This window comes from Pseudorca crassidens, chromosome 5 (genome assembly GCF_039906515.1).
Source record: "Pseudorca crassidens isolate mPseCra1 chromosome 5, mPseCra1.hap1, whole genome shotgun sequence".
Taxonomy (NCBI): domain Eukaryota; kingdom Metazoa; phylum Chordata; class Mammalia; order Artiodactyla; family Delphinidae; genus Pseudorca; species Pseudorca crassidens.
The window spans coordinates 52,340,373-52,368,367 of NC_090300.1; positions in this window are offsets into that span (position 1 = coordinate 52,340,373).

The window sequence follows — 27,995 nt, forward strand, 5'->3', positions numbered from 1 at the left end:
TGAATGAATCATAAGCTTTCAGGGTGATAGATTTTTCAAAATGAACACATCCATGTCACCAATACTCAGATTAGGGGATAAAACATTGTCAATATTCCTAGAAGCCCCCTTATGCCTCATGAAAGAGTAACTATTCTGACTTCTATCACTATAGATTCATTTTACCAGCTGGCTTTTGATCTATATGCAAATGAAATCATGATATATGTACTCTTGAGTATCTTGTTTCATTTGCTAAACATATTTGTGAGATTCATCTCTAATGTTGGATATAGTTGTAGTTTACTCATTCTTATTGCTGTTTAGTATTTCATTTTATGAGTATTCCATGATTTTCAATTTTATTCTAATGATGGATGTATTAGTTATCTATTTCTGCATACGGGTTACCCATAATTTGCAGCCAACTTGCCCCTTAAAAGAACAAAGATTATCTTACACTGTTTCTGAGGATCAGGAACCTGGGAGTGATGCTGCTGGGGGACTCTGACTCAGAGTCTCTTAGGAGATTGTGTTTAAGCTGGCAGCCAGGTTCAGTCTTTGAAGAATTGACTAAGGCAAACTGCTTCCAAGTTCACTTACGTGTCCGTTGGCAAAAGGCTTCAGTTTCTCATCATATAGGTCTCTTCATAGAGTTTCTCCTGATATGGTGGTTGGCTTCCCCAAGAGAGTGGTGAGAATGAGGGGGGGTGGGGAGAAAAGAAAGAAAGGAGAAGAGGTGGGGGAGGGGAGGAGAAAGTCCAGAAGAGAAGCTGTAATCTTTGATAACTGAATCTCAGAAGTGACAAGCCATCACTTCTGCCATACTCTATTGGTCACACAGACTAACTGTTTCAGTGTGAGAGGGGACGACAAAAGAATGTGAATACCAGGAGGAGGTAGGGACATTACAGACCATCTCAGAGGCTGGCTACCACAGTGGTTATTGGAGTAGTTTTCCACTTTTGGCTAAATAGTACTACTCTGAACATTCCTTTACATATATTTTGTCAGTATATTATGCATTTCTCTTAGGTATATACCTAGTAGTGGAATTCCTGCGTCAGACAGATACCAACAAAGAGTTTTCCCAAGTGCTTATAAAGTATTATACTTTTATAAGCAATATTCTAGTTGCTTCATCCTTGATAACACTTGATATTGTGTGTATTTTTCACTTTAGCCATTCTAGGGGTGTGTTTAATGGTATCTCATTGTGATTTTAATTTGCACTCCCCTGATAATTAATGATATGTATTCCTTTTTCATATGTTTATTGTGATTGGGGTTTTCTCTTTTGTGAAATCCTATTCTCTGTTATGGCTGATTTTTAAGTGGGTTGCCTGCATTTTAGTATTGGTCTGTAGAAGTTCTTTCTATATCCTCTATAGACCCTCGTAATCTATATGTATTACAAATACCTTCTCCCACATTGTGGTGGCATACAGTTGCACTCTGTTAATACTAATATCCTTCAATGAGCAGAGGTTCTTAATTTTAATATGGTTGAATTTTTCATCACTTTTTCTTTTTTCTTTGTGTTTAACTTTTTGAGACTTGTTTACTAATTCTTTGGCTACTCAAGCTTATGTATATATTTGCTTATGTTTTTTCCTAAAAGCTTTGTTGTCTTAACTTTCAAATTTAAATCTACAATCCATCTAGCAATATATAAAGAATAATACACCTTGCCCAAGGGGGTTTGTAACAGGTATTCAAAGGTAGTTTTACAGTTGAAAATCAATCTGTGCAGTGCACCATAGTATTAGGGAAAAAATAGGACACAATTATATATGTTAATAGATGCAGAAAAGTATGTGAAAAATTCAACACTCATTAAAATGAAACACATACCCATACACATAGATATATATTCACACACATATTCTTAGCAAATGAGAAAAAGAACTTCCTAAGTCTGAGGTTTTTTTAAATCTATAAAAATAAATACAGCAAACATACTTTGTGGTAAAATACTAAAACTATCCTCTTAAAGATTAGAAATACAAGATAAGAATGCTACTGTCACCACTTTTTAAAAATATTGCACTTGAGACCTCATTCAGTGTAGTAAGTCTAGAAAAAGACTTACTGGAAAGAAAATCTTAAAACTGCCATTATTCCTGGATGACATGATTATATATCTAAGAAACCTCATAGAAAACTGCATACTGTTAGAACTAATAAGTAACTTTAGCAAGGTCACCTGGATACTATATCAATGAACAGACTAATTGTATTTCTGTATCCAAGGAACAAACAGATAAAAAATGAATATTTTAAAAGATTCAATTTATAATTTCATTAGAGAATATCAAATATAAAAAATAAATTATATGCAGGCTATATAATACATCTAACTTAAAACTACAAAATATTATTGAGAGAAATTTTAAAGGAGCTTAGTAATGGAGGCATATACCATGGCCATGGATTGGAAGATTCAACCCAAAGTGATTGATAGTGTTAACTCAAACAGAATCAAAATTCCTTCAGTTATTTTTGAAATTGGGAAGCTGGTTCTAAAATGTATTTGGAAAAGTAAAGATCTAAGAAGAACCAAGACAATCTTGAAGAATAAGAACAGAGCTAGAGAACTTGCCTTACTAGGAAAAGCTATAGTAATTAAGATAATGTAGTACTGCTTCAGATATAGATGAATAGATAATGGAACACAATAAAAGTTCAGAAAAATGACCCTCTCATACTGAATCAATTGATTTATGACAAAAATCACCCTATAGTACAGTGGGCATATACTGGCCTTTTCAATAAATTGCATTGTGTCCCTTCAGTATTCATACAGGAATTAAAAAAAAAAAAGAATCTTCACTCCTACCTCACACCACACACCCAAGCCAAAACATTTTAAGTTTAATATTACAAAGATATGTGTCTTTTCTTAAAAGAAATAGTATTTTTAATCAGAGAACTATATTTTTATTTGTTCATTTGTTTTTGCTTTAGTTAGCTAGAAACTCCTAGATAAAGTATGTCTGATTACAGTAATTTTCTTTAATCTAAGGTTTCTGTCTCTTTTATTGCATCGTTCTTGTTCTTTCATCCTTGCTTTAATGATTCTATTTTATGGGTCCTTCCTTTTTGTGCAAGTTACTTTAAGTCCATTTTTTTGAAATAGGGTATAAATAATAAATAAAACAGTCAATGAGGCAAGTTAAACTTCTTTTGAAATTTTGAAGCCTGATTGAATTGTCAAAAAGAAGGATAGCTCATATAGTGCTCCTAGTAATTGCGCTTTGATAAAATTATAACTGTCCGATATTGTATTGCCAATACATATTATGCATATAAATATTACATGGAATATTCTTTAAAAGTTAACATATGTGTCAGTATTAAAAATAAGTAGCATTTACATGGAGAAAGAATCTGCTTTTTATAAACTGCCTAGAATATATGCTTGAACCAAATAATAGATCACTTTTTCCTCTTTAGTCATCATAATGGAAGAGTAAGGAGGGGAGAAGGAATAACTGTTTTGAAAGTAGGAAGTGTAATGACTGATGTCTTTCTACCCCTGTTAATGATTAAGAACACAGGCTTTACAGCTATCAAACCAACCTGCGTAGGAATCCCAGCACTGCCTCTTAGTGACTGTGTAATCCATGGATGAGTTACTTTTCTTAAGCCTCAGGTTCTTTATATCCAGAGTGCAGGTAATAATATCAACCTCATACAAGCTTGGCTCTCTGTATGGCTGAATGTATGCATGAGACCAATTGTTTTGCAGAGTGTAATTTTCCGAATCTTAATATCCATCCTCATTTAAGTGGATGATCTTGATCTTGAGATTCTGGAAGAGAATAAAAATTGGAAACCTATGTGAAACAAGCTAGCTGAATATGGAGTAGCTCAACTAGGAGAGCAGGTTAAAAACCCAGATGATGTGGGGCAAATAAGAAATTCTGAACACTGTGTGCAGCCCATCAGTTGCAATGAGGCCTCAGGGAGTTGTAACATCTGAAACTGTAGATGCTGTTGCTGTACTGTGAAGCACTACAGCACTGGTGGGCTCTCTGAATGCCCATTCCACCCAGTACACGTGGCAATAAAGTGCAGCACATGGTACCCACATCAGAGCAATAGCTACATCTTCAAAGTAATATTTTAATGACTTCTGTAGCCTGTATTTGGGAAGACTATTTTAGACCTTGTGTTTTGTCTTTTTCTAGATTAATGCACCTTCCCCTTCAGCTCCCTGCATTTGGGGAAATCTCTTTCACAGTGTATTTCCCGGTGAGTATTTTATCTATTTCAGAATGCCCTGAGGGAACCTTTGATCCAAAATGTAAGGGCAGCAGCAAAAACCAGAATCAGGGTGTCTGTGGTGGTGGGAGAAGTTTGCACGTGTTCAGGAGGATGGATAAGGGCAGTTTGTGGAAAAGGTAATGTTTCCTTCTTTCCCATGTCAGTCTGGTTGCTGATTTTTTTTTAGGTTCCATCATCTTTGGCAAAGACGGACTTTTGTCACAAAACTGGAACTGAACCCTGTGTTGCTTGGGAAGTTTGTAGGATCTTTGTTCCCTTCTGTTGACACCCATATCTATTGACATTTGCAATGGTGTTATTTAAATTTTTCATTGCTCAGGTGACCAGAGCACCATATCAAGATGCAAATAAGGGAACATTTTTTATATTTAATATTAAGTCAGCCTTTCCTCCTCCTCCTACCATTTCTACTGACAGTACAGAATATTTTGTTATAGGACAGGGAGTGAAATAGCGGATTATGTCTTTCACTTCAACAGGACCCTGTTCTAAGAATTCTGTACACCTTATATTGGGTTATATAGATTATAAAGTACAGATTAATAGCCAACCAACCAAATTACAATGCACCAAAGACTTAATGCCATCGTAAAACCTCACCATGGAAAGCAAAACTCTGAGTAGACACTTTAGTAAACAAATCTAGAAAAAGTTCAATTTTACTTGCTTGTAAGAAATTATGAGCATGCAAATATCTAAAATTAAGCAATGCTAGAGAAAAAAATAAATTCACTTTTCAACAATGATTAAAGTCTAGAGTGAATTTGCTATCACACAGTAATTTGCTAAACTGAAGCAGGATTTATTTTGGATTGAGTTTGTTACATAGCTCACGCATGAAATGATCTGTTGCTTGTTCTCCTGAAGCTGTTTTCACACTCAGAAACAGGAGTGTGTGTGTGTGGGGGGGAATGTATTCTGTCTGAGGCATTGTAAAAATATTGAAACCTCCGACTGAGGTATTTTGTAGAGGTATCCGACTACAACTTGTCATTGACACTTTACGGGCCAATAATCATTAAGCCCAAATCGCAGATGTTTAGCTTTCAGAATTATTTCTTACTGTAGACTTGGGTTCCAAAACCTGATTCAGGCACCTTGAGACCATCACTCATGTGATTATACTGCCATCGTGTGGTTTCAGAGATCCCTTTCAATTTTGAAAAAACATCAAAAGAAACGGTCTCTGACAAATTATCCAAGTATTGTCTCTGTTTTACTTGTCTGTTTGTTTTTCCTCTGTCACAATACCACGTATAGTCCATGCATGACCACAGGTAGTAGGACAGGGGGATGGCAACAGAGAAGTGGCAGTATAGGTAAGATTCTAATAATCCTGCAAAATTTGCCAGGGATTCAGCTTCTGCCCAGTGAATGCATCAAGATGTTTGTAAAGCTATGCCGCCTTTATTGACCTTTTCTGCGTAAATGTGGCATTTACTATGTCCAGGAAAAATCTGAAAAATTCCCTACAGTTATCTATAGGCAAGTGGATCTCAAACTGAGGTCCTCAAAACAGCAGCATCAGCTTCCCTGGAGAACTGGGTGGAAATTCAAATTCTTCGGCTCCATCCTGTACTGAATCAGAAACTACAGAGGTGGGGCTCAGAAATCTGTTTTTAACAAGCTTTCTAGGTGATTCTGATGCTTGCTAAAGTTTGAGAACCACTGCTATAGACAATTGTAACTGTGGATTACACATATTTCCCTAGATAGAGCTAATTTAGCAGCACCTTCTCCTGGCCCCTGAAAAATTCCGAAGGAAGATGCGAGAGAAGGGCCCTAGGATTTCCTATGAATATATTCACCCAGCACCCCAATGCCGCCCTGGGAAGGAAGATGCAGAGCATCTCTGTGAGGTCTTCATTCTCATCAGCTGGTATGTCAACTTCTCTATAACTGAAGAAGATGCTAGAGTCAATCAGGAACAAATCTTTCAGTCTTTGGGGATTATTGGAGATACTGGAGCGTTCGTCTGAGTGGATATTGTATATAAGTCCACTTTTTCAGACATTAAAAATACAGTTTTAATAGACAGCTAGTGGGAAGCAGCCGCATAGCACAGGGAGATCAGCTCGGTGCTTTGTGACCACCTAGAGGGGTGGGATAGGGAGGGTGGGAGGGAGGGAGACACAAGAGGGAAGAGATATGGGAACATATGTATATGTATAACTGATTCACTTTGTGATAAAGCAGAAACTAACACACCATTGTAAAGCAATTATACTCCAATAAAGATGTAAAAAAAAAAATACAGTTTTAAGAAGGGAAGCTAAAAATTTGAAAGGACCCCAGTCTCTAAGAAATGCTAAGGAATATTGGGATGGCATGCGGATTTCTTGCCCTGTCATAGCAGCTTCCCAACTCCACTGGCTGTGGCCATGCAGGAAGGTTGGCTCTGGGCTGCTAAGACTTCTGACCGTTTCAAGAAAAACCAAAAATAAGAATTTTTATGTGAAATATTCTAATTTTAAGTGTGAGTTCCATTTTAAGTGAATGTCTAATTTAAAAAAGTGAAAACATATTTACCTTTATGATTCAGTCTACTGACCTCCCAGATTATGATCTCTGGGATACACGGGTAAGGAAAACTGTAGATGTCAACCTCAACACATGTTTATGACCACATTCATATCTCATACTTAAGTGATATGTGTCCATGTGTTTTCTTCTCTGTATGTGTGAATACATATATACAAAGCATGAAAAGCCAGTGTCTCAACACGTGAGGGAAATACTCTATTCAGCAGTGAAGTAGCTTCAAACTGAATAAAGGTCAGTAATCTGAAAGAGCCCTGAATTCAAAAAATACATGCTTTGAGAGGAAAATAAATGCTAATTCTACTAATGCAAAGTATGCTTTGACAACATTTTAAAATTTTATAAATTTCACAGCATACCTAGAATAAAAGTAATGAGTATATACAGATTACTTGTAGTGTGACTTATTTTTAGGACATATAAAGTACTTCAAAAATATAAAGCCATGAATAAATTTAGGCACTCATCTGGAGACAAAAATCATGTTTTAATTATATATGCATATATACACACATATGTTATCCCTGGCTCTGAAAGGAGTACTTAATAAGTGGCTTCTGAACAAATAGAAGTTTAAGTATTGGTTCAGGTATTATCAAGTGAATTTTCTTTACCAGGCAGACTCTCTCCTGCTCTGACCCTCACTGTGGTCACTGCATCCAAGATTCAGAGAATGCTGCCTTACTTATTTCACTGCAACTTGTAGACTTTCTGAAAGACTTTAAGGTAAAACCAACTTTAGATAGACTCTGCTTTTCTTTGTAGTTTCTTTCCAAATCTAGTAAAATTCCAGTGGCTCCACTTCTGACAGTATCTTTTAGATTGTCTGATAGGAGAACTAGTTCTAGAGTAGGTTATGATATTCATTCTGAGGTGAAGATCATTGTAGTCACTGGAGGCCGATGCCTGATATACTCCTACCCTTTTGTATAACAACAGGCTCTCTTGGGGAGCTAGTTCTTTAGATGTGTTGCCAGATTTAATGAAGATTCCCTCACTGAGGTCTCTTGCCTTGTAGTGGACCATGGTGCCTAGGATTCGGGCCATGGGAATCATTTACTTCTTCTCATGGATTTTTGGGTTTCAAGAGTATCTCCTAAAATGTACATATTCTTGGGAGGGATGAAAACATGATGTTTTCCGCATCCACTCAGCGAATATTATTGGGAATTTGTCATTGGAACTGGAGGGAGCCGTGTGGATATGTTAAAGACTTCTACATGGTTCCTGACCAGAAGCACAGAAACCAGGAAGAAAAACAAATAATTGTACAACGGTATACTTAAGGTGTAAAAAATGCTTGTAATTCACTGAGAAAACAAATAAACAAACAAAAAAATCTGCCCCAAAGGATCTATAATGGTTGGACAGGTAGTTAATATTTGAACTGGGTTTCACAAGATTAATAGGCACTTACCTGGTGAAGGAGGAGGAGATACAATGTGAAGAAATGCTGGTCATTTCTTGTGACTCGAGTGTTTGTCAACCATTGGATCTTTGAAGCATAGCACAGGGTCCCTATAGTGAATCCAATTGTTATTTTTTGCATGCAGGAGTAAATGAGTGGAAGAATGATTAGTATTGGGTTGGCCAAAAAGTTCATTCTGGTTTGAGATGGTAGGGAAAAACCCGAACGAACTTTTTGGCAAACCCAATATGTTTGTAGGGCATTGTGAGTAGTGGAAGAAATAAGGTAAAACTAGAAAAATTGGTTAGGCACAGAGACCATGAAGGCAACACTAAAGAATCTAAATTTTATTCTGTAGTTTAGTTTCATGTCTTTGTCAAGATCCACTTGCATCATGATCTGTTCAGCTACTTTTTAATTATGCAGATTCCTGGCTCTTATCACAGATCGAGTGAATCAGAAACTCTTGAAGACTGAGCAAAGAAATCTCTTGAACTCTGTGAAAACTACTGCTAGAAGCAATGTCCAATTCTTAAAACATTATTTTTAAACTATTTTGATTGTTCAACATCTTAAGAGAATCTGTCAAAAGCTATGGAAATTCTCTCCAGAAAAATATATAGGCACATTCATTTTTACTAACAATTCCAGAGAGATTATGAAACCCCTGAGATTAACTCATGGGCTCAAGTTAATAACTCCTGAAACCAAGCGGGCTAACAACTAACTGAGAGAAAGTCAGATGAGAATCATCGTTACCAGAAGTTACAGTGATGGAGGGCTTTTAGATGCAGTTGAAACATACAGACAAACCCTTGCTTTTTAACAATTTTGTCTAAGACCAACCTGATTTCCTTCTGTCCATATTTACTATAAAAGAGACATGTTCACATTTAAAAGGAGAAGAATTTATGCTGGGAGCCAGGAAGCTTCTTGATCATTTCCATCTGAAGTAAAGCATTTAATGAAAAATTGGAATGTTTCAAAAGGAAAACCAAAAGTATTTATTGAGCATTTAGAAACTGATATGTTGGTTTTCCCTGTTTCAAATAACAAACAAATTTGCTGGCATTCTAGAAAGTGTATGAGCTAACTGTTTATATACGTAAAGCTTCACGTATTTAGATCATATCTAAAAATCTTGGTCTCTTTCTGATAATCTAATATTTGGGAACCGCAGTACAGTTCTATTTCCTTCAAAATTGAGAGCTATATCTGCAAAAAACAACTAAAATGGTCTATTGCTGGAGATATGTCACATGGAACAAGATAAAGTCTATGAAAACAGCCTTTTAGAAAAGTCATGGCTGAACTCTAATGACCTAGATTATTTAATGCAAACATCGTGTGCATTCTTGGAGATTTAGGGCAGCCCTCCCTGTAGTCAACTAAAACAAGCCGGTTTATGTAAAACCAACATGGAAACAGTTCAGAGGCACAACTTGCTATTCTGTGTACCTGGAGCAGAATCACTGAACTTCATCCAAACCTGGAGCAGAGTCAGAAAAACGGGTGAGGGAGAGAGTGTGGTGGGATGTATGGAAAGGATTTATAAAGTGGGGAGTCTTATACAGAGTTAAGGAGTTAATAATATATTGTTAACAACATATAATATTATTCTGTAAGCTTTTAATTCTTTGGTTAACAAAGAACATCATACTGTGCTTCTCAACCTACCATTTGTTTTCTCACTTAACATTCTTTTGGAAGTTAGTGTGTATTGATGTATGTTGACTGGGTCCCTTTCTTCTGAGTGCTTAAAAGGCTACAGTTATTTGAACATGCCACAACTTTGTTCTCCATTCTCCTCAAGGAGACATATAGGTTGTCTTGGATTCTTTGCCATTACCAAGTGTTTCAAGAATGCTTCTGTGGGTGTCTCCTTGTGTGCACACGTGGAGGGTTTGTACTAAGTGTGGATTTGCTGGGTCACGGGATATTCTATCTGCAACTTTGTTTCATAATGCCAAACTGCTCTCCAGGGCAGGGCTACTGGTTATGTGAGAGGTGCAAGTGCATTATTTTGTTGTCTAACTTGTGTCAGACTTTTCAAGGAAATATCTTTATTTGCGTTTCTCTAATTACTGGTGAGGGTTGGCATCTTCTGATGCATTGTCTCTTCAAGGGTACTCTTCTGTGAATTGTTGCTTAATGTCCTATGCCCACGTTTCTATGGGCCAAGCACTAATCTAGGCTCCTGGGATATACCCGTGAACGAAACAAAAAGCACTGCCCTCTTAGAGCTTACATCCTAGCAAGGAGAGAACAGATAATAAACAATAAAAGTAAAAACAAGTGCATTTTGTTGCAGGATAAGACGATAAGTGCTCCTGGAAAAAGTCAAAGTAAAACAGGTAAAGTAAAAGGGCTTTGGAATGCAGGGTAGGCAAAACAGTTTAGAGTAGTAAAGAGTGATCAAGGGAGACCTCGGGGAGAAGACAAGGTTTGAGTCCATTGAGAAAGTTAAGGAACAGTTAAGAAGCCAGTGTGTCAGGAATGGAGAGACAAATGGAAAAACACTGTAGAGATGAAATCAGACAAGTAGAGGGAAAGGATTGTTATATAGGGCCTCGTGGGTCATTGTAAGACACTGGCTTTTAGTTGAATAAAATGGGGGATCCGTTGAAAGGCTTTGCACAGAGGAATGACATGACCTGCCTTGTTATAAAAGGAGCGCTCACATTAAACTTTCAAATGCTTACATACTATAGTTTCTACCTAATGAGGAACTTGGCTAAATCTTTTCTTCCTATGGGAACAATTTGATTAAAGATCAACTAAGATTGGGAAAGGTTGAAATGGATTACTCCTTGCGCTTGGATGAACAACTAAGGTTTAGGACTTGGACAAGCAGCGGCTGAGTTCTAACTGTGACTTTACACTTTTCGTTCCGGCAGCTCTGGCCTGTTGCCTTTGACCTAGGTTCCTTATAGCTTACCCATTTGTCACTCAGGGGTAAATTTACTATTGTTGCCAACCCTATGCCAGGCCCTGGACCAGCCGTTGTTAAGCACTATCTCTAATATCTGGCAGGACAGCGTATTGTCATATTCACTGTCACCTTTGCAGAGCTAGACTAGAAGCCAAATCTGTCCAACCCCAAGTCCCTTATTGTCTTATTACACTCTGATGTCTGCTGTGTGTGGCAGGGCAGTTATAGGATTTCTCTTAACTGGATGACAATGGGTATTAAAACAAGGTGGCACTGAATGATGCATAAGGCTACATTAAGACTTTTAAAAAAAATAATGATTTTAATGTGTATAATTTCTGAAGTATTCATCTCCTTTGAAGCTGGTATATAACAAGAGCTAGTTGTCTCTTTTCTGTTTGTTTTGATATTCACAATGAAACAAATTTGGGGAATGAATTTTAGATCTCCAAAAAGATTTATCCTAGTTCTTTGGGAAAGTAGAAGTTTCAATCTAATATGCTAATCTGATATGCTAAGGTATTATCAAAACCCAGCCTAAGTGACTATTTCAAAGTGTCCTAACAGATTTAAATTTTTGAAAGAAAAATAGTTTCTGCCCCAGTGGATTGTGAACAACAAACAATGTCTTATTTTCTTCTACCTGAGTGAGAATACTCCATAGGCTGACAGGTCTATTCTCCTCAAATACATTTGTGAATTTTTGTGCTTCGCATGACAGAACACAGATAGTCCCAGCCCCAAATGGGTTGTATCCATTTGCAAATGAAGGCAGCCACTTATGTCTCCAATTCAGGATTGTTCAAAGGCAGACTTAGCCAAGGATGCTTATGTTATATTTTCCATAACCATGCAAAGGCCATATAAGAGTTGTTTTTTTTTTTTTCTGAGCCTAGAAGTCTATGGTAATACATATTGTCTTTAGGTACATTTTATTTTTAAACAAACTTCAAAAGAGACAGGTCAGAATAAATAATTTCAATGTCAGATTGTAGTAAATTCCTAGGCATATCATCATTTACTGCAAATAAAGGTTCATGACTGAAATAGGGAACGTTGGATGGATGTGAAGTCAACTACCCAGTCACTAAATAGTGACATGAAGCAGTACTGCTCATGCCAGGTTTACCTTCCATCTTTGTCTGGAAGAGTTCTTTCAAGTTCACCTCAGTTGGGTGGACTTGGAATCTGGAGATTAAGATGGTATGCATGTGTGTGACTGTCTCCAGTTGGAATAACATTTTCTTCTTGCAGATCATTCTTTATAACACGAAAAAGCAAAACAAAGCACACAAAACAAAGTTTGTTTAAAATTATATCAGATTATCTATGTTGGAAAATCTACCCCTATAAATTCATATATTAAAATGCAAAATCAGAAGATCAAGATGATCTCCCAATACATTTTCCCTCAGGATAGCCACAGCTTGAGAAAGAAAAACAATTAGCAACCTTTATTACTTGTCTAGAAAAAAAATTGCCTCTTCAGGAATGTTACCTCTATTTGCTAGTCTGTTCTAACCAGATTTCCCTTTCTCGCATGGGAAATTTAACTGGAAATATTAGTGGCCTGTTCTTGCTTGATAACATTTCTGCATAAGCATTTAAAAGGCAAGGTTCCTATGCGAAGTAGTCTGATAAAAGACTTTCTTTGCAATGGCAAAAACACCAATTTACTTGTTCAAAATGATAAAGAGTTAAGGCCAGAGTTCATAACCTGAACTTATCCTGTGACACTCCCTCCTCCTTTCACTTGATGAAAACATGGTCGTGTGAAGTGAATTCTGAAACTGAATCCACTGAACACACTCAGCATTTGGTAACCGATTTGTACTGTGACATTCAAACATCTGCCGTGGCCGTTGCAATGTAAATAGGAAATTCTAAATGTGATTTGAATTGCCCTTTGGGGAGTTTTACACTGAGAGACGGTACATTTCCAAGGTAGCCAATACTTAATATGGAGCAAGCCCAGTGGTCGGGTTGGAGACTGTTCTGCTTCAGAGCACAAGTTGACAGGAAACTCTGCACGCCTTCAACTGGACCGAGGGAATTTGGCGGTTGACGTAGCCATACATATTTTTGAAATAGTTTCTCTTGTTAGAAATGTTTTACATTAGCCCGTGAAAATAAGTACCTTCATTATTCACATACAGTGATTCAGTTTTGAGGTGACAGCTGCCTACATAGATCCTAGTTTACAGACTGGCATAAGCAGCGACTGGTTTTTAATTAGCAATAAGCTTTTTGTAATTATTAGAAGTCAGCCTTTCCTGTGATTGAAGTATCTATGCTAGCATATATGCTCTCATAGTAAACAGAAGGGCTCAGACCTTTCCCATGAAATGCAACTGAGTACGTAGGTACTGCTGTGTGGCCCATTGAAAATGCATCATCAATTCAGATTTTATTGGGATGTTGCCAAGACTTTTTAAGCAAGAATTAAATTCAAGGGCATTGAATTTTGTATATTTTTGATATTACCTGATGTAAAATTCTAGTTGTGTCTACCCATAAATAAATTCAGCTGTTGAGGTTTCTTTACAATGTGGGATTAAGTGAAGAGAAGTACATTGCTAAAATTCTCCACTAGAGGGAGACAGCTCCCTCCTTCCTTGTGCGTCTGGGTCAGGGCTCAAAAAAAGGGTAAATATTATTATGTTATTTTTTCCCCCTCACGTTCGTTGTTTCATATATAAAATAATAACACAAAACATATATAAATATACGATAGGTAAAAATATTTTTAAAAAATAATGGTGCAGAATTGTGTAGAGTAAAAAGCTTCCCTGCCAGTTTACAATTTTCCCCTCCAAGCCCCACCAGTTGTTTTTTTTTTAACGTGAATGTGATTGCACTAAACATTAATTTTATGTCTTGCTTATCTGTTTTATTTATAAACTATGTATTGTAGGCATCTTTTCCTGTCAGTTCACACAGATCTACCTTTTCTTCCATATGGTTCCAGAATATTCTATCCTAGGCCCCTAAAAAGATTTGTTTAATAAATCCCCTATAGATGGACATTTGGATTGTTTTCAGTATTTTGGTATTAAAAAAATGCTGTGGTAAACATTCTTTCATTTATTTCTTTGCATGGATGTGAGAGTTTCTCTGTGAGTTAAATTTCCTAGCTACATAATAGTAAGGCTTATTTATTTAAAACTTTAATAAATATCGCAAAGAGTGTCTATCTCCAGAAAAAAAAAACCCTGTGATTTTGAGATTTAAACTCACACTATGTGTGAAACTGCCTTTTAGCCCTGACCCTGGCAAACACTGCCTATGTCAAACCTTATAATCTTTGCCAATCTATTAAAGGAAAAATAATATCTTGGTCTAGGTCCATGATAACTAACTTCCATGAATAAATTAAATTTAAACTTGAAAAAGTTGTGAAAATTTGCTTTACATGTTTTATCAGAAGATGGACATAGGATGACCATTTGTTAATGGTTCCAGAAAAAAACATCATTGGGCAAACTGACCTGACTTCCATAAACTAGTGGTAATAAAACCAGTCCTAGGTCCAAATATTTAAAAATTTCCACAAGACTTTTATATCATTTGACAAAAAATATTATAAAAAATCTGTAAAGGAAGGTGGGTGGGTATTATTATTTTTAACATCCAGGTGAGAATGAATCTTTTTAATGATCACTATTATGATCTCCAGCATAAGAACTTCAGTAATGAATCTTGAATCTAAAAGTGAATCTTACTTCACCTTCTAAGCCTGTTTCTCCCTTTCTCCTTAGAGACTGTCTATCACAATTTGCCCATTCTTTTCTCTCCATTCTAAACTACAGCACCCACCCTTTCCTCTTCGTTTTTAGCAAAGAACAAAATGCCCAGAATTTAAATGTCAAGTATTTTTTTCCTAACAAATATTTTTGTTACTAGGTTAAACATACACCCAAGTAGCAGGTTAAAAATAATTACAACACAACTTGGCTAGTTTGTTGTACCATTTTTGTTCATTTTCCTCTGACAGAAACCCAATACCTTTCATGATAGCTATATATATCCTACCTGACCCAAAAATATCCCATCAAGGGACAAGCCCACCTTGGAAAATTGCAAAGCAGTCAAGGCTTGTCCCTTTCCCTCCCCACTCCCCATCCCCGCCCTATCCCACATTTCACCCCTTTCCTCCTTCCACCCTCCACCTAGCTGTGTTTAGCTTTATCCCAGTAATGTATACCAGAAGGGAGATATTTGAACTTCAATGTTAGTTGACTGTATCTTCCAGGGTGTGGAGAGTACATATAAATGAAGAACTTTCAGGGCTTCCCTGGTGGCGCAGTGGTTGAGAGTCCGCCTGCCGATCTAGGGGACACGGGTTCGTGCCCCGGTCCGGGAAGATCCCACAGGCCGTGGAGCGCCTAGGCCCGTGAGCCGTGGCCGCTGAGCCTGCGCGTCCGGAGCCTGTGCTCCGCAATGGGAGAGGCCACAAGAGGGAGCGGCCCGCGTACAGAAAAAAAAAAAAAAAAAAAGAACATTCGGAGACTCAAAGGAGAGCTTTCCTTAAGGGCATAATTAGGAATAGAGAGCAGGGGATGTAGTTTTAAGCACAGAATATGTCCTAGGAGGTTTCTGTGCCTATTTATGTGGGGCATCTCTGAGTCTATGTAAATGCGAAATTCCAATTGTAGAAAAATAGAATGGTAAAGAACCACTAGATGTACTGGGGTATCATTATTTCTTTCAATCTAATAGTTTGCTCTAGTATGTATGTGTGTTTGTCAGGGGTGTGTGTGTTTGGTTTGGTTTTGATCACCCATACTCCAAGCTTTATAATAGAAGGTGTTAAACCACATGCCAGCCCTCCTGGGTATGGGAATTTTGTTGGACTCTGGCTGATGCTAATTGAGGAAATAGCCCCCTCCTCCCCGCCCCCTTCGCCAACCAGATAAGAATCAGTGTGACTTAAGTTATCTCAATGGTTTCTTATTTTGAGGTCTCTAAATTTTTAGGTTGTTCTATATGTTCCATTTTTAGTAATTAATGAATATATTTGAAATAAAGGAGATAAATTGAGGCAGAAGTGTAATTATTGGCTGCCAGTTTATGAACTTGAGAAATACGGCTGTGCTAGAGAAGGAAAATACGTAAGAATAAGGAAAAATGAGTTAGTTACCTACATGGATATGGTTTTTGTGAGAAATAAGTTATGTGTATGGGGTAAATTCCTGAGTGTGAATGTTATTGTAAAAAAATAAAAATTTAATAAAAATTCATTTATACAAACCAGAAAGAGATTTGTGTAGAATTAACTGGAATTTATTTCTGCCTTGTACTGTAATTTTCTGTGTTGAAAATGTGATTTTAGATTATAAAGCTCGAGCTAGGCAGTAATTTCTTATCAGCTGTGTAAAATAACCTTTGGACTGAATATTTTTCAATTGTTGTATATTCTGTATAACAGATACTATGCATAAAATTCTCCATGCTCTGTGTTAGAGAGGTAATGAATAATTTGACAGAGGGTGAAATGCTTTTCAATATGATTGGGAAAACTATTTTAAAAATATTAAAAAGTTTTCCAGTGGTTGAAAAGTTTATGTCCAGAAGCCTAGAAACAGAGTTGGTTCATTTGACAGGCACTGGAGTAGTACACAGAAACAGGAACTATATTTTAGAAAGGAAGGGAGAGGAGAGGAGAGGAGAGGAGGGTAGGCGAGGGGAGGGGAGGGGAGGGGAGGGAAAGGAAGGGAAAGAAGAAAGGAGGGAGGGAGGAAGGAAAGAAGGAAGGGAGGGAAAAGTTGATTTATTTTCCATCTTCAGCTGTCCAGATGGACTTTTGGAGGTTGAATTGTCACCAGGTGTGTCACACTGTGCAGTCCATCTCCGGGATATCCTTCCCTCTCCCTGGCTGGTTTGGAGTCAGAGGTGAAAATGGAGGTGGACTGAGCAGTTCTACCCCATGCCCTGTACACACATGCACCTTTTTTTGTCCAATAGATTCCTATAGTTTAAAATGAATAAAATTCTGGTTAATGAACATACATCTAAATATGGTGTGTTTCATATACTCTATTCTAGTGTTGACTTGCAACCACTTTAAAAACATGATCCTCAAATTGCAGTTTTAGGAAAGATGCTGTATATTTCCAACCCTTGAAGATGATATAAGCTTAACTCCATAATATGAACACAGCTGATCAGCTCAATTAATTCAAAAGGAAAAAAACCCAGACCAGTTAGTGTAGGCAAAATAACTGGGTGAATAATTGAACTTTTCATGTTTCAACCAGCACTTTTGACAGCAGGTTGATGAGGTCACACAGTAAGAGATACATGAATGCATTAGTATCCTTAGGTGTGCATGTGTCTCGCTGGTATCCTTAGGTGCATGCACACACTGTTAGCATCCTCAGGTGCACGTGGATGTCACTTTCTATTAAGTTGCATTCTCCAGAGACCCAAAGAAATGCTCATGTGTTTCTAAGTAACTAGCTTGTGCCAGTGTTTAAAACCTTCAGATGTCACAAGAGCTTACACGTTGGCAAACTATTAAAAGGAGAAATGTCTCTAGTGTTTCTGGGATAGATCACCTTTTGTTGGAAACACTGAATTACAGCGCATTTTGGGACGAACCTCTGAAGTGCTTATTTGCTGTTTGTGTGGAAAAGTGCATTTTTCTAGACTAATTTTCAAAAAGATTTTGTTTGGAAAAATCAGTACTTTTATGGAGATATCAAGACTAGTAATATTGAATTGTCATACATTTCTGGACTGGTAGACAGAGTTCTCTCTCCTCCCAGATCTGAAGCAGAAAGTAAATAAGAACTATAACCTTCTAAAATATTAAGATCAACATTATATCATCAATATTAGACATTTTCCAACATCTAATCTTCATTTATTTTGGTTTTAAGCTAAACTTGAAGACTGGATTTTATAAGTATTTTTAAAAATCATATACACATTTTAGTTTTTACCTAGCTAAAACTCACTGGAAAAAGAAGAGCTGGTGTCATATACCAAAAACAATAATGATCTGTTATTATTTAAACTTCCAAGTCTTTCTTTCCCTAAGTTGTGGATCCACACTGCCTCAATTCAGTTCAACCAACATTTCATAGAATTGCAGTTTAATTCATGACATGATGAGATTTAACATGCTCGCAAAATTCTCACTTGATGATCATGTTTGGCCTGGCCTTAGCTCTCCCGTAACCTCACTACACTTCCTTCACTTACCAAAAATTGTCTTATCTGGAACAAATATTTTCCCTTGTCTCCCCATAGTAGCCTTTTCATTCCCTCTCCTCTACCCTTATCTTGCTCTAAATCCTGCAAGTAAGCCAATTAAAACAATATAATCTAATCTGATTTGGTTGTCCCAAGGAAATTAAGACAACATTATCCATGTCTCTGAATAGTTCCTCTCTTGTCTCACTCATGCTCTTAGAAAAACTTCAGTCCCAAGAACTGTGCAGTTAGCAAGCTCTCAGAATGACCCTACTTATTCATCAAACTATTTGAAATCATGGCAAAGTTTGTTCCTCCATATTTTATTAAACTCAATTAAGTAATGGAATCTTTTGTCATCAGTCTCAACTTCATCTTCCATGGAAAACCCACTGCACTTTACAGTTCATGAGATGCCAACCATTCATTTCTCTGTTGAAGGTAATTTGATCTATGTCTTGCTCTAGTTAAGATGCTCATGTCTTCCAGCATTTTTGACTTGGAGTTAGAGGCTAAGGTCAAGTTAACAATGGTAATCTGTCTCTCTGCAAGCAAACAATGAATCATCATTTGGATTTTAAGACTATGGTAAGCTTTAACTTGGCAGCCTGGTTCAAAGGTTGTCAGCAGAATGTATGAAAGTGGCCTGCATCTGGAACCTCTGCTCACAGATGTCAAGGATTCCCTAACAAGGCCACCAATATAGTCGTGAATAATTGGTAAGAAGGAGGGGTGGTTAAAGAAGCATCAGGCCCATGCCCTATGTAGACTGGATTGATTTGATCTAGACTTAATAATATTAAAAGCTCTTCTAGTCATTCCCAGGGCACAAATAAAAATGCTTTCAAATTATTAAGAAAGACTGTGACCTATTCAGGACAATATGTAAGGAAAGAGTGATAACATGAAGTAGTTCATTTCAGTCCCTGACTTTGGACCAAGGAAACTGCCATTTGAAAGGGAAAGAGCTTCGTGGAGAGTTGCAATATTTTATTACTAATTGAATTGACTTTTGTTTTGGAGAGTTGGCAGGTGAAGTAGCTGAAGCCGAGATGAACAGTTCATAAAAGTTAGGGGCCAGTTTCTTTCAATTATCTTGTTGTTCTTATTCTTAAGGAATTCACACAAACTGGTGACTTTGAAATAAAGAAAACTTTGAGATCTAGTCGATTTTGAGTTTTTCCTAAACAAATGCAGTGCCTGCTACATAGTAAGCATTGAATTAATATTTGCTGATTGAATGAATGACGCCTTAGTGGTTGTTTATGAGTGAATATTTATATCTGTCTTTAAAATACCGGCATGAAGAAAAGGCATATGCTTTTAAGCCATGGCCTAAAAGCAATGATTTTTATGATTTGAACTGATGAGAATCTACTTACTCTATTAAAGTTATTTGATTTTATTGTATTATGCAAAATAACATTAACCGTTTCTCCTGTGTTTCTGTTCCCGATGCTTTATTTTTCTATAGTGATAAAGGGGGAATAATATTCAGGAAAGACATCTATTTGCCAGATAAGGGTTTGAGCTGATCACTAATATAGAAGTTTCATTAGTATATGTGACTATCATTTGTTCACTTTCATTGACCTTAATACTGACATGAAGAAAATTTTCATTAAGGATTCATTTTACACGGATACCACAAATTAACACTCTAGGATAATGGTCAAAGAGCAGTTACCTCTCTTCTGGTAGCAAATCTGAAAAAAGAAAAGAATTACTATTAATTATGCTGTTCCTGGATTCTATAAACTTATCTTGGGTATGCACTGAAGGGAATATTAACACAGTTGAGCAGAAGCAGAAAGACTTGGGGATTTGGGATTCCAGGGTTTCTTGCCTAGTATATAAGCACCTCCTATACCTCGTCTGCCCTCTTTGTCTAATCACCATATTGCTCATCGTCCAATCTGTGAGTTCTAAGCAGAAAATACTGAAAGTTTCCCTTAGCATTTCAAAGTAGAATTCTTTTTTTTTTTTTTTTTTTTTGCGGTACGCGGGCCTCTCACTGTTGTGGCCTCTCCCGTTGTGGAGCACAGGCTCCGGACGCGCAGGCTCAGCGGCCATGGCTCACGGGCCCAGCCGCTCCGCGGCATGTGGGATCCTCCCGGACCGGGGCACGAACCCACGTCCCCTGAATCGGCAGGCGGACTCTCAACCACTGGGCCACCAGGGAAGCTCTCAAAGTAGAATTCTTGCCTCTGGTATGATTGGTGCTATCCTCTAACTCAGTGGATTGGATATGGGTGTCCTTCTTTCTAGGTACTACCCCTATCCTTTAAATTCAATGGATCTTGTGGAAAGCAGTGATTGGTGACATAGCATCTCAAACTTAATATCTAATTGTTTCATAGAGAAGCAGAAAATTATGGGATCTAATCTTACTTATCAGTTTCTATGGTTTTGAATATAGCATAGCCAACTTATTGTAAACTAATACTGAATTAGAATGTACCAGATTTCCATCATTGTAGGTGTTTTACTGATCATTTTCATAATAAAAAATATTTGAAATGTAAAACTAAATAGAGCTATGGAAATAACAGAAACCAATGTGGCCCTCAGAGAGGTGACTTTCCCAGAGTAACATGGGTAAGAATGAATAACTCCCAATGTCCAGTCCAGGTCTCCTCTCTCTGTACTATCCTGGTTCTGTGAAATGAGGTGACAATATAGATCTCAGGTCCTTTCTTAAGGGCCCATAAACCAGTAGGGTAAGTTCTTGTCTCCCAGTTAGTGTAGTTACTCCTGGGAAGAAGTATGAAGTCATGTTTAAGAAAATGATACTGAATCACAAATGCTGACTCAGGCTGTGCAAGCTCTGAGCAAACGACTTCACATTAGTTTCCTTAGTTTCTTCTGTAAAATGAAAATAATAACAGACATTCCCTTACAGTGTTGTTTTGGTTATCAAATGAGATAATACAAGGATGGGGCTTAGAACAGATCTGGGCTTAGAACAGACCTGGCACACAGTAGGTACTCAGAAAATGTCAGCCCCCTAATCATGAGCCTTTCCTCAGTTCTCCAAGTCATTCATTCCCCATAACTTGCTCTCTGGTCATTCTTACCTTCTCTTATTTCTGCAAACTTTTGTCCTCTCTCTGCTTGAATTCTTACATTCTGAACATCTGCTGGAGGTCAAGAGTCTCCTAACCACAGTTTTAACCATGCTACTTATTTTCACCTTTTAGTAACTGAATAAAACATAAAAGAAGATTGAAAAATAGGCATGAATAAATTAGCCCTTGGTTTTCAGAATGGATATATTTCTTCTGGAGGTATTAATATAATCCATCAGTTTTAAACTGAAGTGTTAAAGTTCTAGAATTGTTACATATTGTTTGGCTTTTATCTGGAACACTGATGAAGAGGAAATGTTGTTACTAGATAGTTATTAGTACTGTCCACACATCTGGAGGATGGCAACCACCAGGTTCCACAAAAGGGGCAGCAGCCATCATGAGTGCCCTAGTGAGATACCATGCTGAGCCTGGCACATAAGGTATCCATTGCAAAAAGGAACATTGCCACTTGACTTCAACACTGAAACACTCCGAACATTTCCTTAAGGATTGTGCTGTATGTGAGCATATATTCAGAAAACAAGCCTAAAAGAAATGAGCCAGGAGGAACTTGCTTTCGGGACCTATCCCAGCCCCATTGTCTTAGGCTCATTTCCCTTTTCTGATCCACATACTGTTTTCCAGTCCTGAGCTGCTGGATTATCCACACTCTGTAGCTCTTACAGTGCCCCTGCCCTGTCTGCCTGCCCTCTCCAACTAGTGCTTTAATTGCCAAGGTAAACTGAAAAGGCCTGTTATCAAAAACATAAGAATGGCTGCATACTGATTCAGATTTGCTTAGTTGCTATGACCTTCTGCAGTCAATATCTTAATATTTTCTAGCCCATTTGCAACTGGAATATGAGCATATTAGGCCATTTTGGAAGAGAGATGCCATATGGCAAAAACAAGCAAACAAACAACGACAAACAATGAAAGAAATATTTAGGGACCAAGAGAGTATTCCCTCTGATCTTTTATACAATCTGTTATCTGGTCCTATCCATTCCACCTTAAGGAAAATCTCTTGGTACAACCTTTTATCTCCATCCTTTTCCAGATCTCCAGTTCAGGTTCTTGTCTCTGACTAAGATGCCTGCAATGGCCCCCAACTGGACTCCCAACCTCCAATCCAATATGCACACTGTCGTCAGTCTGACCATGATGTTTTTATGGCAGCCTGCAAGCACCAGATTAAAGCTTCAGTGTGATATTAAAAATGGTTCACTTTTAAGGACAAGCACAACTCTTCAACATCATTCTTGTTCCCAAACCTTGTCCTCTAGCCATGAAGAAAATGTGTCTCTCACTTTCAATAAAAGACTTTACTCATTCATTCTCTTCCTTCTGACTGATGAATTTCTACTCTTCTAGACCCAGTTCTAATGCTACCTTTCTGAAGACACCCTGATTCCCTCCTGATAGGATTAACTATTCTTTTCTTTTAGATTCCTTAGCCTTTTTTTTTTTTTGTGGTATGCGGGCCTCTCACTGCTGTGGCCTCTCCCTTTGCGGAGCACAGGCTCCGGACGCGCAGGCTCAGCGGCCATGGCTCACGGGCCCAGCCACTCTGCGGCATGTGGGATCATCCCGGACCGGGGCACGAACCCGTGTTGCCTGCATCGGCAGGCGGACTCTCAACCACTGCGCCACCACGGAAGCCCCACCTTAGCCTTTTTTATGTGTCTCTATTCACAGCACTTGTCAGAATGTTCTGTATCAATTTTTCACATCTTCCTGAATCAGTCTCTTGGATTCTCAAAAACAATACTAGCCTTATTTATTTTATATCATCAGCGCCAAGCACAGGACCTTGTGAATAATGTAAATGTTGAATAAATGTTTAATAAGCAAATGAATGTATAATAAGCATGCCATGCAGGGAGCCAGTGTTCTGTTTTTGTATAGGATCAGCCTTGCACAGTTATGCGTATTGGAGTAGAGAAGCATTCCTTCCTTCTTGTTTTCTTTTCTTCACCAAGTATTTATTGAGCAACTTCTGTGTTCTAGGTTCTATGGGAGGCGTCAGGCATATTAAAAATAATAAAACATTGCCTCTTCCCTACAGGTGCTCTCAATTTTAATATGAAGGAAAAACAGCAAAGTAATAATATGAGTTGGGTACCAATTGCTTAACAGGAGCCCCTTTCATGTTTATAACTGGACTGTGGAGATGTCTTCTACTCTGCTCTCTGAGGGCCAGCATTTGAGATGAGTCTTGAGTGCACGTGGTCACCTCCATATTGTGCCCGACACCTAAGCACGTGCAGAAGGTCTTGGGAGAACCTCTTCAAAGTATATCAGTAGCTCCTAGAGAATGGTGTCTGATGTGGAGAATGAAGAGGTCATTGATCAAAGGGTCAGGACCCCTTAGTTCTAGTTTTAGCTCTGCTACTAATTAGTCATGACCTTGGGCAAGTGATCCAATCTGTTGGATATCTTGTCTGTAAATTGAGGGTGTTGGTCTATACTCTAGGTCAGTGGCTCTCAACCAGGAGTTTATCATAGGATTTTAAAAATATATGTATTCAGTCCCTACCAAAGAGTCACTTAAACCTCCCAAGCTAAGGCCAGGCCATGTGTATTTAGCAAAATAACTTGCTGGTGATTCTGACAGGCTTTGACTGAGCTATATCTGCTCTCGATGATATCTTGATATCTGAGGTCTCTGGGCCTCTGTCTGGCAGGTCCCCACCCTGACCGAGACACGGAGACTCTAGGCCCACTCCAGTCTTTCTCCTTAATAGGCTGTGAGAACCAGGAACATTGTTTCCAAAAACAATCAGATCAGTAGCTGACATCATAGGTCTTCCTGAAAGAGAGGAAAGAGATGCAGAGCAGAGATAAGACAAAAAAAATCCCCAAATGCTTGTAGGATGTTGGCATCACAGCCGGCTCTCTGCAGCTTCTTGAACTTTAAGATGGACCCAGTCATTCTGATGCCCTCACTCCCATATATTTATTCTCTGACTGAGGCATAAAGATCCGAGTGAGCTAATGCATCAACCCATGAAAAATGAACAATTAAAACAATGAAGTTGTCAGTTCTTTTACCAGATTGCGAATAAATAACCTGCCTGTCAGGCTGGCTGCTCTGCTGGACCATTAGTTTAATACAAAGACATTCTGAGAAACGGGTGGATGACAGCTGATCTATCACCGGGCCTTTGATAAAGACTTGAGCAAAATATGCTGTCACAAAACACCTAAGGTCAATCCCAATGTGTGAGAAGCAAAGTATTAGATGAAATTTGAATACACCTCTCTGCCCATCACGAAAGCTATAGGTTTAAAAAAAAACAAATCTGGTGAGATGGTGGGTACTTGTTTTGACAGTCCAAAACACTTTTCTGCTTATGCTTAGCTGTCAGGGACTCTGTGCTGATGTAGGAGGCCTTGGAGTTTCTAACCATCACAGTGATCTTGGGACTGCACCATGTATCTTCTTACTAGGCCGGACAGGGTCTTCCCATGAGAAGTTACTCTAAGCCATGTCGAATGCTAACACAGTCATGAATTTCCAAACAAAAAGTCAATTCATGGCATTTTCTTATGTGTATGGTTTGAATTCTGTGTGCTAGCTCAGAAAATGTTTGCCAGCCAGATATATCACCCAGGTAAAATAATTACATAAGACAGTAGACAAGACAATTAAACAAAGACAAATTCATTACCTTCTCTAGTTGAGATCTCATCTATCTTTACATTTTAGTGGGAAAAGTAAAGATAGGAATGACCTCTCACAAGTCACTTTGAAGAAGATAATTGTTATTTCTTAGAAGCAAAAAGTACTATTAGAAAGTTTACCCTATAGTAAAGCTAGGTGAGAGGCAGTGTTTATGAGATTTTCAGTTAACCAACTTGTCTCTAACTGATTTGTCTCATCTTGAATTTAGCAAAGCTGACTCCTCAGTTTTTAATAAAAATCATTCAAATGCCCAAGAAGCAAACAAATCAAAAATACAATATTTCCCCTTCCAAAATCTTTTGGGTATTCATCTCTATTCAAGTCATATCTTCATGGTCAAAGTGATGTAAGTTCTACCTAAATCCAAAAATAGGAACTATCAGTTCCATCTTATTTTGGAGTACATTCACTGGTTAATTCAAAGGGTAAAATCTAGCTTCAATATGGAGAAACAATTTAAATCTACAGAGAAGCTACAGAGAAGCCATGATTTCAACTAGAAAGAGGCATCAACTCTATTACTTCAAACTGGTTTGACCAGTTCTTCCAGGGAACTGGGTGGCTAACTAGTAAACAAGGTGAACAAGAAAATGTCAATATAAAACTCTCCAGGCTGATTTTCCTTCCTACTAAGTCAAACCACAACTTGGCCTCTTGTCCAACTTTGTAATCTCTTCAATGTTATATAAAATTAGCACCCTCTCACCTCCTAAAAAAAATCCCCGAGAGACTGGAAAAAAGCTCAGAGCTCATCCTAAGGCTATCTTGGTTTTGTTCCTGATTTTTCCTTAGTAGCCTTGCCATTTGGGCAAGTGGCTTAATGTTTGCTTATCTTGCTACGTGCACAGTAACATCTGCTTAAAGGAGACCTTATATATAAAAGCAAACACTGTTCTATAGTCGGGGGAGCCCTTGAAGTTGTTTTCTTAAAACAGAAAAAATAATGTTATTACATTGAGCACTAAGAACAAGTTTTATATAGAAGAACAAGTTCTATATCTTCTAACCTGCAGATATAGAAACTTCCACTGCAATCTGCATTTAGTCTTCTGTCAGTTTTAGCCCTTGAGAAGTCTCTTCCTCCTGAGTCTTACTGTAGGTGTATCTGGGCACTCAGGCTGCTTCCCAAGTTCTTGCTGGGTTCTGACCTTCCCTCAAGAGTCCCAAGTCATTCTCAAAGTGACATTTATTAAAACCTGTCCTTTGGTTCCATTAAGGAAAAAATTTTTTTAATTAATTAATAATTGATGATAGTTTTCCATATATTTTTTAAGGTTATTTTATGACATATAGGTTTATTTATTTATTTATTTTTGGCTGCGTTGAGTCTTTGTTGCTGCACATGAGCTTTCTCTTGTTGCATTGAGCGGGGGCTACTCTTCGTTGCAGTGCACAGCCTTCTCACTGTGGTGGCTTCTCTTGTTACGAAGCACGGGCTCTAGGTGCACGGGCTTCAGTAGTTGTGGCACATGGGCTCAGTAGTTGTGGCTAGCAGGCTCTAGAGCACAGGCTCAGCAGTTGTGGTGCACGGGCTTAGTTGCTCCGCGGCATGTGGGATCTTCCTGGACCAAGGCTCGAACCAGTGTGCCCTGCATTGGCAGGTGGATTCTTAACCTCTGTGCCACCAGGGAAGTGCCCATATATATATATATATTTTTGATGCTAATTTATTTTTTTTAAACATTTTTATTGGAGTATCATTGCTTTTCAATGGGCATACATATATCCCCATATCTCCTCCCTCTTGCCTCTCCTTCCCATCCTCCCTATCCCACCCCTCTAGATGGCCACAAAGCACTGAGCTGATCTCCCTGTGCTATGAGGCTGATTCAATGCAATCCCTATCAAACTACCAACGGCATTTTTCACAGAACTAGAACAAAAAATTTCACAATTTGTATGGAAACACAAAGGACCCCGAATAGCCAAAGCAATCTTGAGAAAGAAAAACGGAGCTGGAGGAATCAGGTACCCTGACTTCAGACTATACTACAGAGCTACAGTAATCAAGACAGTATGGGACTTCCCTTGTGGTGCAGTGGTTGAGAGTCCGCCTGCCGATGCAGGGGACACGGGTTCGTGCCCCGGTCTGGGAAGATCCCACATGCCGCGGAGCGGCTGGGCCCATGATCCATGGCCACTGGGCCTGCGCGTCCGGAGCCTGTGCTCCGCAGCGGGAGAGGCCGCAACCATGTACTGCAACACAAAAAAAGACAGTATGGTACTGGTACAAAAACAGAAATATAGATCAATGGAACAAGATAGAAAGCCCAGAGATAAACCCACGCACATATGGTCACCTTATCTTTTGTAAAGGAGGCAAGAATATACAGTGGAGAAAAGACAGACTCTTCAATAAGTGGTGCTGGGAAAACTGGACAGCCCATATATTTTTTATATTACATGGTTTTAAAAATAATTATATTTGTATTTATTTCTATAAAGACTTGTGCATCAAGCTATTGTTAATAACATAGCTCTATTTAATAACATGGTCTCTAAGGTAAGTCAGAAGCTACTTTAAATATTTAGAAATACAGAGATTGTGATAAGTTGAATAATAGACCCTCAAAGATGTTCTAATTTCTGCAGTCTGTTAATAGGTAATCTTACATGGCAAATGGGACTTTGCAGAAGTTAACGATTTTGAGATGGAGAGATTTTTTTGGATTACCTGGTAGGCCTAATGTAATCAAAAAGTTCTTATAAGAGGGAAACAGTCAGAGTAGAAAGAAGCAGCTAAACTGCTGGCTTAGAAGATTGAGAAAGTGGCCAAAAGCCAAGGAATGTAGGTGAGTCCTAGGAGCTAGAAGAGACAAAGAAGTCCATCCTCTCCTCAAGTGTCCTGAAAGAACACAGCCCTTACAACACCTGATTTCTAACCTACAG